Below are 8,104 nucleotides of genomic sequence, written 5' to 3' on the forward strand. Positions count from 1 at the left end.
GTGGACCAACGGTTTTTTAAACCTCTTTCCTTGAATTAGTAAGAAATAACATGTTTTCTGACTATCAATAAACACAAGTTAGGAACTCAAATTCCACTGTATTTATATGTTTGACACTTTCATATAGCTGGTGCTTAGCCTCTAGCAGCACTGCTGTGTCAGATCCACTTGTACCAGTGCAGCACACACTAACACAATACTCAGAGAATGATCCACCACACGAATCATATCTGCTCTGTGGGGGTCCTGAGAAGGTCCTTGATGTTAAATAAACCATGACAGATACGTCTCTGAAATGAACTGATGTCTTCATAAACTTTAGGTTCTTTCTTTTACTGGGACAAATTCCAACTGTACGACTGTCAGCTGGGGACCAGCGAGCAAGTTCATTGGTTGAGGAACACAATGTCATCCATTTGCAGCACCACACCCCTACACGTCACCTCAAGTTAAGGACAGTCCAACAGTTCTGGAGCAACAGTTTCAGGATGATGAGTTGTCGTCTACCATTAGTGTTGGGGTTAGCATTGGGGCGAGTAGTGGTGTCGGAACGTGTCACGCAGGTAACGCTTGCGGATATCAAGTAGTGCTCGACTGATATGGGTTTTTTTGATGGCCGATTCCGATTTTTGGACAGCAGTAGTGGCAGATGGCAGATGTAAAGCTGATATTCCCATTCCTCAGGCAGTGAATAAACTAGAGGCATTATCATGATTTTTTTTTTTTTTACAGAAAACCCTTCAAATTTGTAAAAGAAACCATTTAGAGGTCCTGGAATATATATGAAGTGGTCAAACGCTTATGAAAACCACAAAAAATATAGGCACTTGTCTTATTTTTGAAAAAAAAAAAAACTATTAGTGACTATAAACTGAAGAGTTCATGAGTCTCATTACCTTTTTCTTTTTAAACTTGTGTCTCCAGGGGTCTACTTTCATCAGATAAAATTTGGAGTTGATACCCTCCTACTGATTTGAAGTCATTCAAGCTGGAGCCGACAGTGGACAGATGGCCTCTCCGTGTCTCTTTAGACCCAAGCTCTCCATAAGAAAAATGATTACTTTTACAGCAAAAATACAGTGAATATATCTTGTCTAGACCTAATGTCAACATCTTAGTGTTTTTCTTTACTTTTTATGAGAAACTCGTCTTCTGTCCCTCACCAAGTGGCTATTTACCCCTCACCAAACAGTAAAAACCCTTAGGTACGGTGTGTTTTATTCTGATGTACTGAGTTCGTTTCTGATGTTTACACTTGTTTCTCACCGAGTACAGTGTTCCTTTAAATGACTGATGTGGTAAATGGCGAGAGCTGCACTCTGATTGGCTGTAGAGCAAGGCAACCTCCCCCACACCCCTGCTGCATTTAAATTTCCTTAGTGGGGGAAATTTAACTAGTAAAAGACATCTAAGCTTTGAAACATGTTTATTGACTTGATTGTTGTTTGTGGAGCTTGTGGCTGCCAAACAGAACCGTTTGAGTCTCTGGGTCTGGGTCTGTTAGGCGCTGAAAACATATGCGCTCTGCAGCGTGTTTGTCCTGCCTCCTTGAGTGCACATCGCTATAACTCTGCCCCTGATTGGTCTACAGACTTGATTGACATGTCATTGGAAAGTACTATTTTTTCGGCCAGTACTTTTGACACAAACATGAGGATTACTCATGAACGGTTTGATGGAGAGACTCAGATTTAGTCTTGTTTTGAAGGGGACTATCTAAAGTAAGCACTGCTTTGCTTACTTTGTGTGTGAGCCGCTTGTGGGCTCTTCAGGCTTTGAGAAGCAGCGGTTTTGTCATTGATGAGGAAGAAACCTGAAGTTGGAATATCTTATTTTTTCAGCTTTAATTTCTAGTCTTACATTTTAGTGTATATCTTCATGATCCTGAGACTCTGCCTGTTCAATTGGTGTATGATATGTACACATTGACTCAAATATGGTGCTGTGAAAAATCTGAAAATCTGTACTGTGCCTAATATTTTTACATAACAATTTCCAATAACAGCAAAAATAATTATTTATCGAGTGAGATTATATATAAAATGATTAAATCAATGAAAAGCAGTGACTTTAAGTTTTAATTTGGTACATTAACTGTCAACCTGTAGTACTTGAGATATACTGACAGATATAACAATGAGTGATTTTTTTTCATAGCCGCCACTGACCAATAAGCGAAATAAGAGGTTAAATAATGCTAGGTATCTAGGTTACAACTATCATCTCAGTCATCTGCAGATTAGTGAGTGTATGTTACAAAGAGCAGCCAGTAACTGAAGAAGCTGAAAATAGTTAATACCGTTTTCTCTGATGAGACGGCATGCAGCTACAGGTTGGAGGCTTGTACTCCTGTACTTGTGCTCAATGGTGTCTGCCTGTAAGATGACCAAATGAACGCAAGGGCGCTCTAACAGCCAGAATGGCGGAGCTGCCCACAGCATTGCCTGTGTGCATTTTGTAAATATTGGCCTCTTGCGCTCATATAGCGGCCGATGACGATTAAATAAAAAATGCCAAAAATCGGCCCGATTAATCGGCCGACAGATATGTCGGTCGATCACTACTGCAGAGTGTTGAAAACAACAAACACCCAGGCTCATCGGCCCATAAACAACTCTAACATAAGAACAGAAACAGAAAACAAAACACTACTACTTACTACTCTCTCTAACCAAAACACTCTTATAAAACCCACAGCCAAAACAAGAGCAGCACTAGACACAGTCAACATAAACACCCAACACTTGGAGCTGAGGGTATATAAATCTGAAGGACCATGATCATTCTGTCTTTTCTTCAGTTGACTCGTTTTCTTGTGTCCTCTCACCTTTCCTCTGACATGTGTTTCCCAGAAATTTTGTTATTTTTGTCTCTGTCAGTAAAGAGGCAATCAGCAGTTCCCCGCCTTTCTTTTGTGTTTCCTCACTTTTTTGCCTGTTTTGCATGAAATTTACTGTTTGTTTTGCTCTCTTTTAAATCATACTTTTTTGCCCTTTGGTCTCTCTTCCCTAGTCCATGGTATCTCACGCTGTAAGATTTGTGTGTATTTGGGGTTAATACTCAGCAGTCCTGAGGCTGATTCACTGACTGGGTGCCTACCATTTAGTAAAAGAAATATTTATTTTACTTCTAACTAAATGCAGTTTCTTTATAAGTGTCATACGCTTTGATTTTAAACTCATCAGCATCTCTTTAGGCTGTTCTTACAGTACTCTTTCTGACTGTAAATGCTGGTTAATATTTGGTGTTTTCTTCAAAAGTTTCACATGAATCTAATAAACTTTTCCTGAATCCTGGTAAATTGTGTGGTTATTTTCAGAAGCAAGGATGGGGTGAGTGGTGAGAGGTGAATGGTGTGGGGGAGGGTGGTGTGAGTGGTTCAAATCCATGGCTGGATCACCCACAGAAAACCCCACAAGCTGGCTGCTTGCTGCCCCAGGGGTATGTTCACTGCCCCAATCAAGAGTACACTGACAGTGAATGCAGGTGTCAGATTAAATTTTGTTGTTATATTAATGACCATAAATCATTATTTTAGATTTATTACATTATAGCAACCACCTATTAATAACTAGCACCACTTAGAAACCATGATCAACATATTAGTAACCACTTTGACCTTCATGACAACAGCCTAACATGACTTGACCTTCCATAGCTACTGCCTGTCAAAACCTTAGTAGACACTTCAGACACTATTATAACAGCTTAGCAACATCTTAGTAGTCACATTGAATATTATAGCAACAGCCTGACACATGTTCAAACATCTGGGACTCCACAGAAACCACCTAACACAATTGCAGTCTCTTGGGACATGAAAGCAACATCTTCTCAACTATCTGTGATGCCTTAGCCATATTCTAGCAACACCTTAAATGTCACCATGGACAATTTTGATTAGCAACTGGCTGGAAAACCAATTCAACCATTTTTCATATGACGCAACAATGAAAACTACAGCTTACCAACAAGGCAGTTACCATAACATACCAGTTACCATAACCCTAACCCCCACTAAAAAAACCCTCAGCTAACAGTTCAAAGTAAAAAGGTAGAGAAGATTCAGCACCATGGGCAATGAAAGCAAACGTACAACATACAGCTTACCCTAACCCTGTGGATAGTTTGTGTGTGAGCTCTCAATGCAAACTTAACCTAAGACAGGCTTATGTTGGGTCTTATGTTGTGTTCCAAGAACTTTGAATCTCAAACATCAGTGTCATACCATATGATGATGGAAAGAGCTTCTGTACTTGGTTAATTCTGAAACTCTGCTCCTTCCATCTGCATAATGACAAACAAACCTGGAATTGTCCAACCAGGTAAATTTTCACTTCTCAAAGTCCAGATTGGACAGTAACCGATAAAGGGGCAGGTCTCCTTCCACATAAGCAGGTCAAAGTCTATCTCAGTGTTTGACTGAAATCCCCTCCCCCCAACTCTGAGATTTTAAGAGCATTAAACAATAGCCTTGAGAGTAACAGGAATCACACAATAAGAACACTGACTGATGTCAGATCTGATCTTTGTTGTGTAGAAACAATTTTCAGACCTGGAGCTCATCTATGCTTTCAGTTTTAAAGGAAACCACAACACACACACACCTCACCAGAAAAAACACATGCTCATTTCAGCCTGTAATTGAAATGTGGTTTTCACTGTGTCTGAAGATTCACCTCCACCCCTGTCCCCAAAAACCTCACACTCAAAAGCTAAGAGCCTAAAAGATGCATGAAGAGTTACCAAAGTCAAACCAGTCCTCTTCACATTTTGTGTCATTACCAACTGATCTCAGATCTGCTAAAAATGGGGTAGATTTGGCACCTGAAACTAAACCCAGTCAGTTATTTCAAACTAGCTCAGCCAGCAGTTGTTCTGTATATAACACACTGAGTCTGTATTGAGATGCTAGTGAGAAATGAGGGGATTTTATAGCTTGAAGTCACGACTAGGTAGACTGATGGAGGTAGATGCAAATGCAATAACACAACAGATTCCATTGACACAAAAGAAAACCAAAGGACGAAGGCAGATGATCAGAAATTCATGACAAAAATCAACAGTAAAAACTAGGTAAATAATAAAGACAAGCAAAACTAGAGGTACTACGTGGAACAGGGGTAAACACAGGACTAGGAAACTAAACACATACCACAGAAGCTAAACATTGAACAAGAACGAACAAAAAGAACCTCAACAAAAAGAATATATACAAAGACCTTGGGACTGGGACAGAAGCAAATAGAGCAGAATAAACACTGAGACTACTAAAGACTTGGAACAGATGGAATAAACAGACAGACTAAAGAACAGATTAGTGCAAACAAACCAGGCCAGACAGAGCAGAGAGACAGACCAGAGTGTTGCAGACCAGACTGGTTCAGAAAGGTACAAAGACCAGAGGAGTATAAAGGAATAAACACTATAATGTCAACCAAAGAAACACTGAAACAGGGGGGCTTAAATCCAACAGCACAGACAAGGAACACCTGGGAAGGAAAACAAGAGGGCAGGACATCAAAGGAGACAAGTGGAGACAGTAATTAAAAGGTGGAGCCATATACAAAAACAGAGCCATATGATAAAGAAGCACATGACAGGCATGGAAACAAAAACAGAGCAGGAACACATGAAAAAGGGCAAAAGCATGACACCTGAAATCATCAACTGTTTAATATCTGTACATTCTCATTGAGTCAAATCATATAAAAATAAAAATCAGTACAAATAAACAACTGATTATATTTTTACAGCACTGCTGAGTTTGGTAAGGAAAAATGTTGTATTCTAGACTCTTCTGAATCAAACCCCAAACCTTTGAGAAGGGACCAGTCAGTCTATTTTGGAAAGTCAGTTAAAAGTTAATGTTTGACTATCAAACACAGTTTCAAAACAATTTGATATTTTCAGAACAAAAGTTTCCAAAAAATACTTAAACACAAGCAAGTGTACAATAACTCACATCTCCATTTACTCCACAGACTCATGGCTGAGTCGAGCTGATATATATATACACAAACCGGATTCCAAAAAAAGTTGGGACAGTAAACAAATTGTGAATAAAAACTGAATGCAATGATGTGGAGGTGCCAACATCTAATATTTTATTCAGAATAGAACACAAATCACAGATCAAAAGTTTAAACTGAGAGAATGTATCATTTTAAGGGAAAAATATGTTGTGTCAATTTCATGGCGTCAAAAACAAATGTATGTAACCTTCTTCTATGTAGCCATGATGTTGTGATTGCTGTAGAATGTGGTCTAGCATTATCTTGTTGAAAAATGCAGGGTCTTACCTGAAAGAGATGACGTCTAGATGGGAGCATATGTTGCGCCTCTGACCGAGCGATCTTCGCGCTTAAGTGTTTCACAATTCCCGCCTCTCTAGTGCTTCTCATTGGCCTGTTTCAATTGTTTCAATTCCTGCTTCAATGATTGGCCCGGAGACGCAAACAAAGTGCGTCATTGAAACAGTGTGATGTGCTAACGCCGATGGCTGTCTGACAATGGCCACACATTGAAAATGTGGGAGGTGCTAACGACTGATTGGCCGATGGCTGTGTGATACTGTTTCCTCATCGAAACTGTGGGATGTTCTAACGCCTGATTGGCCGACGGCTGTGAATGTTTCTGGGGGCGGGCCTTACAATGGCTCCTCTTAAACGAGTCGCTTCGTTCTCTTTTTCTCAGTTCTACAGCGAACAGACAACGATTAAAAGGTAAGTGCTGCTTCTCGTTCATTGCTTAGACTTTAGTAAGACTTTTAGGATTGGGGTTTGGCGTTTAAAGATTAAGGTAGCAGCGTTGTTGGTGCGTGTGTCGTTGTATACAGCGCAGCGTTCAGTAAACGGCTTGTGTAAACACTGTTTTATGTTTATAATCTGCTTTTTCTCAATTAAATTACACCGATTTTATAAAATGTAGTAAAACTGTAAGTGTTAGTTGTAGGGAATGTGTTCTGGTAACGTTAGATTTCGTTGTAGGTTTGTTAAACGTGTTTAACAAGTGTTTACAATTGTGTTTACATGAATAAATGATATTTCTTGGAATCTCAGACGTTAAACTATTCATCAGTATAACGTAGGCAAAACATCTGAGTTTTCGACATTCCGACAGGTCATCGGGTGTGCCATCGGGGGCATCCAGGTCCCGGCCGATGTCGTCCCTCAGCTCTTTGCACTGCTGAGAGAAGAGGTACTCGACACCGATCAGCTCACCTGAAACACAAACGATCACACAGCAGTTTAATAAGAGTGGCTATTTGTGTCGAATGAAAATAGATTGGCTTTATGGTTACAGCACGATGATTCGCGTTCAAAAACGTTACCCGTGTACCTAGTGAGAAGGTGCCGGAGGAGTACCCTAGGACCTTTGCTTTCCCCACTCCTCCGGACCTGTCGGGGCAAGCGGCACAGCGAAGACGGCCTGCTACCGCAGCTCCTGCGTCTGCTCCGCTGGTGCAACTGCCACAGCCTCCGGCTTCCGGAGGAACTGTACTGTTCCTTCAGCCTTCGGCACCTTTGACGAACCAGCCGGCACTTCTCTTGCTTCAGCCGGCGTCTCAGCCATTCCAGCCGACCCTTATGCCAGGACCTCCCCAGCCAGTACAGCCGACCCAGCCAGCTCAGCCTGAGAGAAAATGGAGCAGGACAACAGAGTGGAGGAGATGGAAGGAAGCGGAAGCATTGAGTAAACATCAGGGTTGTTCCACGCTTCCTGCCAAGTTCCACCAGAAAACACACTACAGATGCTCCAGCTGTGGCCAACCAAAGACTAGGGAGTTCGGACATAGCAGGATAGGCAACAGGTCATTCTGTGCCACTGCTGAAGGGAAGACGTTAGAGGAGTGGCTGGCTGGAAACTTGGAAAACATAAAGTACTTTTATAAGCTTGTAAATAAACCAGTTAAAATGTATTAACGTTTCTCGTGTCGCTCAATAAATGTATAGTATTTTACCATTGACAAAGCTCACACTAATACTACTGAAAACATACAATGTTTATACATGCACTAAAAAGCACATGTTGGAGTGTTTACGACTTCAAAATGCCCCAGTTCTATTGGTGTCTGCCTTGGCCATTGAGAGCCCACCACATG

Source organism: Hoplias malabaricus, chromosome 2, assembly GCF_029633855.1.
Source record: "Hoplias malabaricus isolate fHopMal1 chromosome 2, fHopMal1.hap1, whole genome shotgun sequence".
NCBI lineage: Eukaryota > Metazoa > Chordata > Actinopteri > Characiformes > Erythrinidae > Hoplias > Hoplias malabaricus.